Genomic DNA, 14,914 nt, shown 5'->3' with positions numbered 1-14,914 from the left:
GGTACAGTGTTGCATGACTGCGCAATTGTCATTCAAAGTGCAACAGCGCTGAAAGCTGGAAATTGGCCTGGGTAGGAAGGGGGTATAAGTGCCCTGTAGGCTAGTTGTTAAAAAGTACTTAATTTTCCTTTACAAAGTGCCACCAGTCAGTATCTCTGATTACCGCCTTACCAGTCATATGATGACACTGTACTGCACTGGTTACAATATGTAAAAACAAATGTGCAAAAAAACAAATTTTATCTAATTTCTTCATTTTCAAACAAATTGTGACAAAAGATTTCAACTTAAAAAAACTCACCATGTCCCTTACTAAATACCTTGGACTGTCTACTTTCCAAAAGGGGGTCATTTGAGGGTTGTGTTTACTGTCCTGGCATTTTAGGGCCTCAAGAAATGAGTATAGCACTAACCCTGCAGGAGCCGCTTGTATTTTTGCCTGGGTCTCCCCTATCTTTGACCTGCAGTCAGGCACAAGATATTTTCTATAGCCAAGTACACACACACTCTTTCGCTTGCTGTCTTCAATGACTAGTCTAGGGGATGTTATTTTTGAAATTTTATTGTAGAACTGGGGATAAGGATGGGGAATTTAGTAGGATACTCCAGAATTAGAACTAATTACAGTTGAGGACATCTAACTGACCTCTTAGTTGAGCACTGTTGAAGTCCTGCTCTACTGACACCATCCTCTGCCCTACTGACACCATCCACTGCTCTACTGACGCCATCCTTTGCCCTATTAACATCATCCACTGCACTACTGACATGGCCCTCTGCCCTTCTGACACCATCCACTGCCCTACTGACACAGTATTCTGCTCTACTGACACCATCCACTGCCCTACTGACACCATCCTCTGCCCTACTGACACCTCCCTCTGCACTAATAGCACCATCCTCTGCACTACAGACACCATCCTTTGCCCTACTGACACCATCCTCTGCCCTACTGACACCTCCCTCTGCACTACTAGCACCATCCTCTGCACTACAGACACCATCCTCTGCCCTACTGATACCATCCTCTGCTCTACTGACACTGTCCTCTGCCCTGCTAACACTGTCCTCTGCTCTACTGACACCATCCACTGCCCTACTGACACCATCCTCTGCCCTACTGACACCTCCCTCTGCACTACTAGCACCATCCTCTGCCCTACTGACACCTCCCTCTGCACTACTAGCACCATCTTCTGCCCTACTGACACTGTCCACTGCACTACAGACACCATCCACTGCCCTACTGACACCATCCTCTGCCCTACTGACACCTCCCTCTGCACTACTAGCACCATCCTCTGCACTACAGATACCATCCTCTGCCCTACTGATACCATCCTGTGCTCTACTGACACTGTCCTCTGCCCTACTAACACCGTTCTCTGCTCTACTGACACCATCCTCCACACTACTGACACCATCCTCCGCATTACTGACACATCCACTGCACTACTGACACTTGGCTCACTTCTTTCCTGGTAGCGCCCCACCTAATCCACTATGGAAGTGAGGCTTCCTCAATCTAACCTCCCCTATACAGTGATTGTGTATGCCTTCACGCTACATGTGCAGCAAGTCACTATTATTAAAACTTTGAAATGACTAATATATATATTGTTATTACCATACTTTGGCTTGCTTGTGTATTCATTACACTGGAATTTCTCTCTCTGAGCAGGGGGCTGGGGTTGTGTGGATAGAGAACATCTCTCTTGGGTGGGGTGCTGAACTGAGTCTTTGCCCAGGGTGAAAGAATATTAGCCGCTTCCAGACTGCCCCATAGTGGATATATTGCTACAGGGTGGCACAGGAGCGTAAAATCATGTATATATACGTGATTATGCATTTCCGGGTAGGAGGCATGCACAAGGTGCCATTTGCAGCTGTCAATCACCGGGTTCCGGCTGGTGATTACTCACCTGCACCCGGTGATTGTCGAGGATCTCCAAAGGGGAGAACTGTTTATAAACAAAACAGTTCTCCCTGTCAGCCATGGAAAGCAGTGCGATTACATTGAAACACACGGACACAGCTTATAGTGAAACAGCACACAGTTAACCCTTTTATCGCCTCTCATGTTAACCCCTTCCTGCCCAGTGCCATTAGTACAGTGTTAGTGCTTTTTATTAGCACTGATTACTGTATTGGTGTCACTGGGGATGTCAGTGACACCAAGTCAGTTCCCCCCAGTGTCAGAATGCCCATCGCAGTCCCGCTATAAGTCGCTGATCGCCGCCATTACTAGTAAAAAAATTTTTTAAAAATTCCAGTATCTATACCGCCATTTGTAAACGCTATAACTTTCACGTAAGCCAATTAATTTACACGTATTGGGATTTTTTTAGCAAAGAAATGTAGCAGAATACATATTGGCATAAATTTATGACAACATTTTATTTTTTTTATTTTTTTTTACTGGATATGTTTAATAGCAAAAAGTCAAACATATTTTTGTTTTTTTCTCAAAATTGTTGGCCTTTTTTTTTATAGCGCAAAATATAAAAATTGCATAGGCAATCAAATACCACCGAAAGAAAGCTCTATTCGTGGGAAAAAAAGGACGTAAATTTCATTTGGTTGCAGCTTTGCACAACCACGCAATTGTCAGTTAAAATAAGGCAGCGCCGTAATGCAAAAAATTACTTGGTCAGGAAGGGGGGTAAATCCTCAGGAGATCAAGTGGTTAAGCTTCACAACTGCACAGGGAGAAGATTTTTATTTTTTCAAGCAAAGTTTACTACTGCTTTAAAGTAGCACAGTGATGAATAGCAAAAAAATACCCTGGTTATGAAGTAAAAACCTTTCCGGAGGTCAAGTGGTTAAGGTCTCATTCAGATGTGCACTGTGAATGAGCGTCTTGTTTATGTGGCTTCAGCTTCCAGAGGCTGCATGGAGGCATCTCATTCATGTAAATTGGAACCCAGCAGATATATGGAGACAAGCGGTCATCTCATTTTGACAATCATGTGTTTGTGTGTGAGTGGCCCCAAACACAAACAGTCTACAGACAGTCTGTAGCTAAAAAAAGTGTATACATAGCTAAACGCTGCAAAACATGCTTTAAAACAAGAACATCTAAACAATCTAGGAAGCATCAAATTGTTTATACTGATGTAGTCCTCCTGCCCTGGCTGGCTAAGTTTAGTATATGGCTTTGCCATAGCCAGCTGAGCTGTCATTGACTTTTTTAGGTATGATCAGGTTTATCTCTACACATGGTGGCTGATTGCTTATGCCTGCCTCTGGAGAAATGTTCCAGAAATGTTGTAGGACAGGGGTGTCAAACTGTTGGCCCTTCAGACTACAAGTTCCATCATGCCTCTGCCTTTGGGAGTCATGCTTGTAACGGTCAAATCTTGCAATGCCTCATGGGTCTTGTAGATGGCAACAGCTTGACACCCATGGTATAGGAGGATCAGTTGTTGGATTATGAATATTTATCTGAACTTAGTGAATCACTGGTAGGGAGGTCCAAAAGGAGTGGGAGGGTCTGATCAGAGCTCTCTCCTGGGGTCTTCTCTTCCGGGAGGCAGCATGTGTGGTGCAGAAGAGTTACTGCTATAGTTGAGGGCCTGAATGAAGCTGGACTGAAGGAGACTTGCTGGAGGACTACTACCTGTGGAACTTGTGTTTCATGAAAGCTGTCTGGAGAGCTATCTCTGGACTTTGTAGGACCTTTCACCTATAGCTCCAAGTGTGTAAGTGCTTTGAGGGTTAGATACCAGAGGCTGCTACAAGGACTGTGACTGCTCATATAGTCTCACATTGACTGTCTGTCCTCTACGTCCAGCATTACTTTGAGGCTACTACTGAAGGGCCCATTGTTTATTTGTAACATTAATACCTGCTTTCTGGGTCCTTTATAATCAAACTTCATTATAGTTTTCAAAATGGATGAATTCATTGTTATCACTTATATATTTTTTATAATTTACTTTTAAAGGCATTGTGGCAATCAGAATAAACCAATTTAACTTGCAGTTTTATTTTGTAATAACTGTCCTTTCAAAACTAAGTGTGTATAGGAAGCAATAAATCATTTTTATTAGCCTTTAAAGCAATGTAGTCTGCCAATGTGAGCTCGGAAAAGCAGATATACAACAAAGGCTGCGTAAAACCTCATTCCACATGAGATATTATAATATTAATTTCTTTCATCCAATCATGTGCAAGCAAATTGCTGTTTTTTTACTTCCCTTGCATCTGATTGGGTATTCTTTGCAAAGTGAAGCTTTACCATATTTACTAAGCTCTGGATCAACTGCACTCGCAGTGCACAGTATATTTGCCTTTAGTATATCAACCCCACCCGCTGTGGATCCAGGAATTCCCTCCTCAGCTGCTGATAGAACAAGGTTTTCCAGTAGTCCCGTTCATCAGAAGCCTATCTAATAATTGGCTTCTGTTGAAATGGGAGCTGTCTGGTCTGAACTGGCCAAATTTTGATCCGTGTGTGTTTCCAGCTTTAGTTGTAATCTTGCCCATCCACCACAGAGAAGGCAGTAGCTGTGGGAGATGTTCAATTTTATAAGACTTGACATGATGACATGAAGCACTGTGCCATTTAGAAAGAAGCATATGCTGTGCACAGTTACATCATAGATGGGTGCCAGAAGGCAGACTTCCAAAGTCTATAAGGCTGACATTCTAAATGCCAGTAGCCATCTCTATATTTGTGTAGTTTCACATGTGAACACTTTTAGTACCCTTGAAGAAGCCACAAATGTGGTGAAACATGTTGGATCATGTTGGTTTTGGAATTATTAGTTATGATGTAGGTTCCAACTTGAGGGAAAGTATCAGGAAAAGTCTTGAAAAATATTTTTCATATGAGTAGAAAAGTGATTAGGCTTGGGAGGTAGAGTGGAACATGAGAGAATAAGGGGGATACATTAATACCCTACATAAAACATAATTAATTAGAGTAAGAACTGTATGTGATATAAAATTGTATGCTCTTCATATAATTTATATATATTGAAATATTCAGGAGTATAGCTTCTCAGGACCATGTGCAAAGCAGGTTTTCCTAAACATAAAACGTGTTTTCTTTAAAGTGTTACTTAACCCTGCATTCACAATATCTGGTCTCCCACAGTACACACAACATGGAAATGCATTTTAGTAAATATAAACTGCTAAATACCTTTTCTCATCAGCAGTTAGAGCAGTCTTGTGACTTCTATCAGTGTAGATCAGAGCTTAAAGCTTGTAGGAGGAGTTTTCTTTCTGCTCTAGGAGGATGCAAAACCCCTGACCCTCAGCCTGGACAGTGCTGATTGGCCCTGTGCTGATCACATACACTCTCCCAAGAAAAAAAAAACCCTCTCTAGCAATACACACTAAACTGAGCATGCGCAGAGTGTCTCCACACAATATGTCTTATCATGAGATCAGAGGGGGACACTGGAAGAAGGGGAGGATCAGAGAAGTCAAGATCAAACAGCATTTTTACACACTGCAGCGGATTAACCCCTTTTCACAGGGTTTCACAGGGAGTATAACAAGCATGCTTTACTGCATATACAGACTGATTTTACTGTTGTGGGTTTAGTAACACTTTAAGCTGGGTATACACATATGGAAATTTGGCTGGTTCAGCAGTAACTGGTAGAATTTTGGTGCAGGTGTACTCTGGTCATTACCGGCTTCTGTCAAACAGTCCTGCTGGAAAACCAGCATTGGATCAGCCAATTGCACTACGCATTCTGTGGGGGTAGGGGGGAGTCCCCGCTGTCAGAATACAATAGCTCAGCAGGGAAGATCCCTAAATCCACATCACTAAGATTAATCCACTGGTTGAACGAAAACAAAAACCTCTTTGTGTATACCCAGCTTTACACTCCAACCTTACTGTATAGGGAATGCAAGAGGCTAAAGCCTGGTACAAAAAAATCATTTTTTTTTCGTTCAGCCCACTAAGCAGCTCACGAGTTGTGAAGGCCATAGACGGGGAGAAAACCAGCCGGTTTTTTTTTTAGAAAAACGAAAAATCGGTCGTTCAATCAGCCGACGTTACCACCATTGGTAAAAAAAAGTCGGCTGATTTTCATCCAGTCTACGCCGGCAATTATATATAATATGCAGAAGAGGAAGAAATAGAATATGCAGAAGAAGAAGAAATAGAATATGAATAAAAAGAAGAAATAGAATATGAAGAAGAGGAAGAAGAAATAGAATATGCAGAAGAGGAAGAAATAGAATATGAATAAAAAGAAGAAATAGAATATGCAGAAGAAGAAGAAATAGAATATGAATAATAATAATAAGAAGAAAAAGTTGTAACATTGTATCTATTTGTATCAGGGGCGGACTGACCATTTGGATACTCGGGCACTGCCCGAGGGCCCTGGGTCAGTAGGGAGCCCCATGAGATGCCCCTGGTACCTTTTTCATAGGCTTTTTTGAGTTTGGGCAAGGATACTGGGGCCCCATGATCCCCTATTGTCTGGGGGCCCCATGAGTTGTCAGTCCGCCCCTGATTTGTATCCATTTCGGACACAGATGTTTCTATTTGGATACAATGTTGCTATACTTTTAAATGTCAAATATAATATCAGACTGAAATTCTTTTTTTTTCCTTCCTCTTCTTATTCTATTTCTTCTTTTTCTTCTTCATATTTTATTTCTTCTATTTCTTCTTCTTCACATTCTATTTCTTCTTCTTCTTTATATTCTTTTTCTTCTCCCAAGAAAAACCTCTCTAGCAATACAGACTAAACTGAGCATGTGCGTGTGACTATGGTTCAGTCTGTCTTATCAGTTGGACATCTGAACAAGAGGAGGGGCAGAGAAAACAGGACCAAAGGCCTTTTTACACAATGCAGAGGATTAACCCCTTATGTTCCACAGTGAGTATAACAAGCATGCTTTACTGCATATACAGACTGATTTTACTGTTGTGGGTTTAGTAACAGTTTAAATGCAAGCAAAGCAGCAATACGGAATTCACTCATCTTCAGAAAATGTAAACGAAAAGTCCACTTATCTTCAGCAACAACAGCATAAAGGAAACATAAAATTCCTAGACGGGTTTTACCCCAAGGTTAGCACAGCTCTGTTCACCCAACTCTGGCTGTTTGGCAGCTCCCAGAACACGTGCAACACTCCAGCAGGTCTCTCTCAAAACTCAACCTGTTTTATCTGCTGCTTCCTGAAGGCTGCATAACCCTGTAGGGGCTAGAGTCCCCATAGTCAGGAGTGGAGGTTCTTTTTCCACCCGAATGTCACTCTGATCCTCCAAAATTCCAGGTTCCTGAATATGTCTCTGCTAATACCAAGAGAACTGCGAGTCAGTCCCAGGGGTGGACTGTCCATTCGAGCACTCGGGCACTGCCCGAGGGCCCGGGGTCAGTAGGGGGCCCCATGAGATGCCCCTGGTACCTTTCATAGGCTTTTTCATAGGCTTTTTTGGGTGTGGCAAGGGCACGGGGGCCCCATGATCTCCTATTGCCCGGGGGCCCCATGAGTTGTCATTCCGCCCCTGGTCAGTCCTCCCCTTTACATGACTACCCCAGAATACCTCACCCATGACTGGTGAGACTCCTGAGTACACACACCTTTTTTCTCGTAAAGGGACCATAACCCAAAATATTGTGCCACATAGCACCCATCCAGTATCCAGCGTTGGCATCCTGTAAATTATATATATATCTCCTAGATTGTAAGCTCCAAGGAGCAGGGCCCTTATTTCCCTCTTGTATTGAACTGTATTGTTGCTGTATTGTCTCCCATTATATTGTAAAGCTCTGAGCAAACTGTTGGCGCTATATAAATCCTGTATAATAATAAGAATTATATATATATATATATATATATATATATATATATATATACACACACACAAAGTGTTAAAATGTAAAAATCAATATATAAGAAAAAAATGTGATTAATTATTAAAGGTTGATTTTATACTCTGACGCAGATGACATACAAATTGATAATGTATATCATATTCATTGTGCCAATTATTATATACTGTTAGACTTCAAGTACAGAGAAAAGAAAAAATCTTGTGATTATCACACAAAAAGATGTTCCAGCTTGTTGATCATTTCAAGCATACACAACAAATGAGAAATGTCAATCCAACTCCTAGACAAAGGCATATATTGTATATGGCGGTGCTCCGTAGTCTAATGCTGGCTGTTTCAGTTCGCTCAAAGTGTTTCATGATTAATTAATAAGATAATAAAATTAGCACATTTGTCTTCGATAAAATTTTCTACCAATGAGAGTATTTAGGAGTTGTTATCCAGGTGGCAATTTCCTTCTGTGCATTTAAATAAATGGAATCAGCATATATCGTCAGTGTGTTGGAGCTGTAATCAAAAATTGGGGACATTGACATATTAGAGATAGTTTTTTGAACTGGTGGACAAGATCTCATCCATCTCCCTCTTCTTCAATCCCATGAGTGGTCTTCTTCTACGTAAAGCTGGCCATACAGTAATCGTTTTCTTTTCATTCAACCAGCGGGTTGAGTGGAAAGAAATGACCCAATTCTCCCATCCACACACTCGATGTGTATGGGGGAATCACTCTCACTGTGCAATTGTGTTCTGAAGGCAGGGAGCCTTCCCCTCCTTCAGAACACACTGATCAGTGCTGCTGGCTATAGCAGGCAGCACTGATCATTAGGAAAAAACCCTGGAGGTTTGTTGTACAGAAGTCAATCAATAGATCAACTTCTGTACAACCACCTGCCCATACATGGATCAAAATCTGTCTGGTTCAGCAGGGCCCAACCAAATGTTGATCCATGTATGGCCGTCCTAACTAAAATCTCAATCCCCCCCCCCCCCAAAAAAAAAACCAATGCTGCTCTATCTAATGAACACAGCCAAAAATGTAATTCCAAAAGACTGGAAACCAGCAATGTCCCTGGTGGGTGGGGTTCTTGATGGAGGAAATTAGAATTGTTAAACACAATTTTCAGATTTTTTTCTCCATCTGGGGCAGCACAGTGGCCCAGTGGTTAGCATTTCCACCTGGCAGCACTAGGGTCATTGGTTTGAATCCCAACCTACTATCTGCATGGAGTGTGCATTTTGTGCCTGCATGAATTTCCTCCGGGTACTCCGGTCTCTTCAAAGACTATAAAGACATGCTGGTAGGTTAACTGGCTTCTGCCTAAATTGTATGTGTGTGTATGATTGTAGTTAGGGACCTTAGACTGTAAGCTCCTTGAGGGCAGGGACTGATGTGAATGTACAATATATGTAAAGCGCTGTGTAAATTGATGCCACTTTATAAGTACCTGAAATATATAAATCTGGGTAGGCTGGAAAACTTTTAAAAAATCTACAAACCTGTAGTGCAGTGGTCTCCAAACTGTGGCCAAAGGTTAGATGTGGCTTCCTGCTCTCCTTTATCTGGCCCTAGGGGCACTTTTCCTTCCACTGATATAAGACATTATTCCTCTCACTGACACCAACAATGGGGCAATATTTCTCCTACTGACATCAACATTTGGACACTATTCCTCCTACTGACACCAACAATGGGACATAATTCCTGCTACTGACATCAACAATGGGGCACTGTTTCTCCCATTTACGCCAACGATGGGACACTATTCCTCACACTGACACCAATGATAGGGCACTATTCCTCCCGCTGACACTAGTGGTGGGGCACTATTCCTCCTCCTAATACCAACCGTGCATTGTTTATTCCCACTCAGGGGCGGACTGAACAATCGAGCACTCGGACACTGCCCGAGGGCCCGGGGTCAGTAGGGGGCCCCATGAGATGCCCCTGGTACCTTTCATTGTTTTTTTCATAGGCTTTTTTGGGTCTGGGCAAGGACACGGGGGCCCCATGATCCCCTATTGCCCGGGGCCCCATGAGTTGTCAATCCGCCCCTGCTCCCACTGACACCAAAACAATTTCTACTTCCAATGGCCACAGTCTGGCCCCCCTAAAATCTGGAAAACAATAAACTGGCCCTTTGTTTAGAAAGTATGGATACCCCTGCTGTTGTGATTAGATTGCTAGTGTATCTCCTGAGACATTAGTGAGTGAATCATTCTGCTTATGCTGCTAGAATTTAGGTTGCATTGCTTTATATTTATATTTTTCTTGTAGAACTAGAGTAAAGCTGGTAGAATTTTTAATAAAAATTCTTAGAAAAAGAATGTTCTAAGAAAGTTTCTTAATTTTTCTATTCATTAGGGTCAAGTAGACATTCCTTTTCAACCGTAGTGATGAGAAAATTTGAAGAAGCAAGATGGAAAATTTTTCTCGAACGAATGAATTTCTAACAACATATGTGGTTTTCATTTGGTAATATCCATTCATTCCAAAGTCCAATGTTAAAAGGAAACAAAATCGTTCGTACGACATTTGAATTTTCTGAGAATTTATGTACTCATTTTCCTAAAAAAAGTTTTTGAAATTCTATATCCAGTTTACAGTGATTATAAAATTATATTTTTTAAATTAACAAATATGTTATACTTACCTGCTCTGTTCAATGGGTTTCCACAGAGCAGCCCTGGTCCGCCTCCTCTTGGGTCCCCCGCTGGTGCTTCTGGCTCCCCTCCCCTCCCAAGTGCTATGGGGATACTCATGCAGGTGTGTGATTGACAAAAAATGACTCCTGCTGCTGCCTCCATGTCCATTGAGGAGCGAGAGAGAGGGGAGAGCTGCTGCTCTCAGGCACAGTGATGAATTAAGTTCAGGCTCAGGTAAGTATTTGAAAGGGAGGGACTGGGGGGGAGCTGAACACAGGTTTTTATTTTTCATCTTAATGCAGAGAATGCATTAAGGAATAAAACCTTCTGCCCTTTAAAAATAGATAAGGATGCTTAGATGTACAGTTGTGTTCAAAATAATAGCAGTCAGACATCACTAACCTGATCAATCATTGTTTTTGGTAGAAATGATATTTCTACATGGCAAATAATTTACTAGCAGGTGTAGTAGAGTAATAGAAATCCAACAGACCCAACAGTCATGACATGCATGCTGCTGATTCTGTGTAATTGAATCCCTAATTGAAAGGGGCATGTTCAAAATAATAGCACTGTAGAGTTCTATTAGTGAGGTCATTCACTCTTTGAAAAACAGGTGGCAATTATTGCCCTTATTTAAGGAAGGAAGGCAGCAAATGTTGTACATGCTGGTTACAGTGCATTTCTCTCTGAAATTCTGAGGAAAATGGGTCGTTCCAGACATTGTTCAGAAGAACAGCGTACCTTGATTAAAAAGTTGATTGGAGAGGGGAAAACATATAAAGAAGTGCAGAAAATAATAGGCTGCTCAGCTAAAATGATCGCAAATGCTTTAAAATGGCAACGTGGAAGAAAGCGAAAAACTACAATTCGAATGGATAGAAGAATAGCCAAAATGGCAAGGACTCAGCCAACAATCAGCTCCAGGAAGATCAAAGAAGGTCTAAAGTTACCTGTGAGTACTGTTACAATTAGAAGACGCCTATGTGAAGCCAAGCTATCTGCAAGAAGCCCCCGCAATGTCCCACTGTTGAAAAAAAGACATGTGCTGAAGAGGTCAAAATTTGCTAAAGAGCACATTGACTGGCCTAAAGAGAAATGGCGCAACATTTTGTGGACTGATGAAAGTAAGATTTTTCTTTTTGGGTCTAGTGGCCGGAGACAGTTTGTCAGACGGCCCCCAAACACTGAATTCAAGCCACAGTACACTGTGAAGACAGTGAAGCATGGTTGTGCAAGCATCATGATATGGGAATGATTCTCATACTACGGTGTTGGGCCTATTTATCACATACCAGGGATCATGGATCAGTTTGAATACATCAGAATACTTGAAGAGGTCATGCTGCCTTATGCTGAAGAGAAAATGCCCTTGAAATGGGTGTTCCAACAAGACAACAACCCCAAACACACCAGTAAACGTGTAACATCTTGGTTCCAGACCAACAAGATTGACGTTATGGAGTGGCCAGCCCAATCCCCAGATCTTAATCCAATAGAAAACTTGTGGGGTGACATCAAATATGCAGTTTCTGAGGCAAAACCAAGAAATAGAGAACTGTGGAATGTAGTCCAATCATCCTGGGCTGGGATACCTGTTCACAGGTGCCAGAAGTTGGTTGACTCCATGCAACACAGATGTACAGCAGTTCTCAAAAACAGTGCTTATATAACTAAATATTCATTAAGGGATTCAAAGGAAAGCAAAATCTTCAAACATTTTTCAGTTTATAAAGTGAATGTTTGAGTTTGTAAAGAAGAATACAAACACTGCTATTTTTTTTGAACAGTCTAATATTCACTTTTCTTCAATTTTTTTAGAGGAACAGCACAAATTTGATATATTTTTCTTCATGTTTTGATTTGGAATAGAATGTGTAGTGTTCCCAATGCATTTGTGTGTATGGAAATAAAAGCTATTAGAAGGATTTTCAGCTTTATTCACTTTTTTCAACACACTGCTATTATTTTGAACACAACTATATGTCTGCCGTCCCAATTTTTGTGTTTTATTTTGTGTTTTGTGCGAATGTATTGCTGTGCTTTTTTATTGGCAAACTTACCTGCCTACCTGGGCTGGTAATTCTAAAAAGAGGATAATAATATTTAAAACATGGAAAGTTTTTCTGTACTATTTCATATTGTAAGGAATGCATACCTCAAGTCAAGTTGCATAATTTTTTTTAAAATCTAATTAAAACTTTATTAATAATAAAAAAAGGATTTTAAATGTATTGAGCCAATAATTCTAATGTCTAGTTATAAATTCATTTTGATTAAAGATTATCTAAAACTAAGAACAAAAATGTAAAATATTGCAGCTTACTAGCCCTTAGATGTAGTGGCAAATGTGGGAATGCATTAATTTTTTTTTTCTTTCAGGCTTTTCACTTAGCGATCCTACCAGTAACACACTTCCTGTCCTGAGGGGACAAGGTTTGCTCACTACATGGTATCTATGGGGGGCAGCATTGTTACCCCAGGACAGGACTACAAACACTTCCCAAGCTAGTGTTTTCTTATGCCTATTACTACAGAATGTGCAAACGTAACCAGAGGCTCTAACTCAAACTTTCATCCAAGTTTTGTGCAAAAAAAAAACGCAGGTTGCCACTTATACTGTAGTGTGAACAAGCCCCTAGTGTCAGTGTGTTTTGGATAGGATTAAAAAAAAGTTTTTATATTTATTGTCATTGTCAGTGCCACTGTTAATGGGCAGCACAGTGGCTAAATGGTTAGCACTTCCGCCTGGCAGTACTAGGGTCGTCGGTTTGAATCCCAACCACGGCACCACCTGCATGGAGTTTGCATGTTCTCCTTGTGCCTGTGTGGGTTTCCTCCGGGTACTCTGGTTTCCTCCCACTTTCCAAAGACATGCTGGTAGGTTAATTGGATCCTATCTAAATTGGCCCTAGTAGGTGTATGTATGAATGTGAATTAGAGACCTTAGATTATAAGCCCTTTGAGGGTTAGAGACTGATGTGAATGTACAATATACATGTAAAGGCACTGCGTAAATTGACCACACTATATAAGTACCTGAAATAAATAAAATCTCCATGCTTGCCAAGAGTAGTAGAATTTATTTTGGATCATTTTTTTGCTGGTGGGTCATAATGGCAAGAAATATACATCTAAAGTTTAAAAATATTTGATTATTTTGGGCCAGTTTTGCCCTAATTATTTAAAACATTTAGGAGATATCCATTACATTTTCCACCAAATGAGGGCCCAATTTGTCCTGACCAAAAAAAGGTATAATTTATCTGGATACACTGGCCCTGTCACCCTTACCCACTTGGCATTATTCAATTGAAAAATTGAAGAAGCTTGGTGGAAAATTGTCATTCAAATAGCAGTAACATTCAATAAGAAGCAGCTTGTGTTTGTGAATTCTAGCAGCCACTGTCACCAGCTGCCAGTATACAATAGCCCAGCAGGGGAATACATCTATCCGCAGTGTATAGCATTGAAGGAGGAATCTGTTAGCTTTTTCTAAACGTGTATGTCCAGCTCAAAACTTTGTTTGTTACCTCCCACAGAGATCAGAGTATTCCCTGAGTTAATGCCTCCAGAAGGACAGAGCCATCTTTGTACAGGTACTATCCATGGTCTGAGATGCTGGTTGTAGATACAACACTGTCCTATCAGTCCTGATATACAAGCAAAATGAACAACCATCTGTGGATTTTCCAGCAATAGAGGATCTTAGGTCTTCGCCAATTTGCAGCTAGGCAAGACTTTGCAGCCCCTTGAGGACTGGGGAAGCCCATAAAGAACACTGGAAAAACAAAACGGAGGGCACACCAGCCTTGCGCATTACCATAAAAAATCTTTTATTGAAGAGATAAAACAGATATGAACTCACAAACAGCACATGATATCAAGCTCATCAATATCCACAGTGACACGTACAAGTTCAGCGTAGGAAAGATACTTCCAATGGTTGTCGCGTTTCGAGGGTAGGTATCCTCTTCATCAAAGTCAAACCATACTCATGCATAGTCCATCTTTAAATACCTTTCAGGATAGTGCCTGATTAAACCCAAACCCCTCCTACTCGCAGGTGGGCTGTATCAGATCAGTCATGTGACCCCACATGCTGTAGTAATAAAACAAATGACCTTATTTACAGTACATTTATACATAAGCCATAAATACATCAGTACATTAGTGCACCAGTGCCTTGGTACCTGCTTATAAAAAAAATTAATGACAGTGTGCTAGATCACTACTAAAACAATGTTTTCACATTAAAAGATCAAATTGCAATTGTAATTGTACATCTACGCATACCGTGCACTGTACGCTGTAAAAATCTTAATGGAATGCCAGTAAGACAGAACCAACAATGAAACACGTTGTAAATAGTGGCAGATGCCCAAAATGGCTCTAGAAATGTCTGGTTGCCAAAAACCAGAAGTGCAGCATGGAGATGAGCTCCAATGCCTACC

This window comes from Staurois parvus, unplaced genomic scaffold (genome assembly GCF_062004578.1).
Source record: "Staurois parvus isolate SC_StPar_1 unplaced genomic scaffold, SC_StPar_1.0 ptg000286l, whole genome shotgun sequence".
Lineage (NCBI taxonomy): Eukaryota > Metazoa > Chordata > Amphibia > Anura > Ranidae > Staurois > Staurois parvus.
The sequence above is the reverse complement of the archived record's forward strand: the minus strand, read 5'-3'. Positions refer to the sequence as shown.